Source organism: Propithecus coquereli, unplaced genomic scaffold (assembly GCF_000956105.1).
Source record: "Propithecus coquereli isolate 6110/MARCELLA unplaced genomic scaffold, Pcoq_1.0 Scaffold249, whole genome shotgun sequence".
In the NCBI taxonomy this organism is placed as follows: Eukaryota; Metazoa; Chordata; class Mammalia; order Primates; family Indriidae; genus Propithecus; species Propithecus coquereli.
The window spans coordinates 452,999-453,747 of record NW_012148052.1 but is presented as its reverse complement, the minus strand read 5'-3'; positions in this window follow the sequence as shown (position 1 = coordinate 453,747).

Genomic DNA, 749 nt, shown 5'->3' with positions numbered 1-749 from the left:
CTAGAGATGGGGTCTCACTCTTGCTCAGACTGGTCTCGAACTCCTGAGCTCAAGAGATCCTCTTGCCTTGGCCTGCCAGAGTGCTAGGATTACAGGCATGAGCCACCTCCCCTGGCCCCACCATCCACTTTTAATTCTGAAAAATTATAAACCTACAGAAAGTTAAGAGAATAGTACAATACATATTTGTATATTCTTCACCTAGATTCTCCAATTGTTAACATTTGTCACATTTGATTCCTATCATCTATCTCTGTCATCTATATATCTATCCATCTGTCTCTACACACATGCACACACACATGCACACACACAGTGGGTTTTTTTTCTGGGCCACTTAAATGTAAGTTGCAAACATAATGACACTTCACACCTAATCCATCGAGATATTTTGTTTTTTCATTATCCTTTACTGTATAACTTAATTTCTCTCCTGCAAGTTTGAAATTCCACCTTAATCACATATTAAATAGTTTCATATATTTAGGTTTGCATTTTGTTTTTCTTTTCTATTCCAATGTTATGCCTACTAAAATTGTTCTTTTCTTTTTATAATATCCTTATTGAGATATAATGCACATACCATAAAATTCACCCATTAAATAGTATGGGTATATGATTCAATTATTTTTAGCATATTTACAGAGGTGTGAAACCATTGCCACAATCTAAGTTTAGAACGTTTTTATCAAGATACAAAGATACTCCATACCCACTGGCAGTCATTCTCTTCCTGAGGTCCCCCCTCC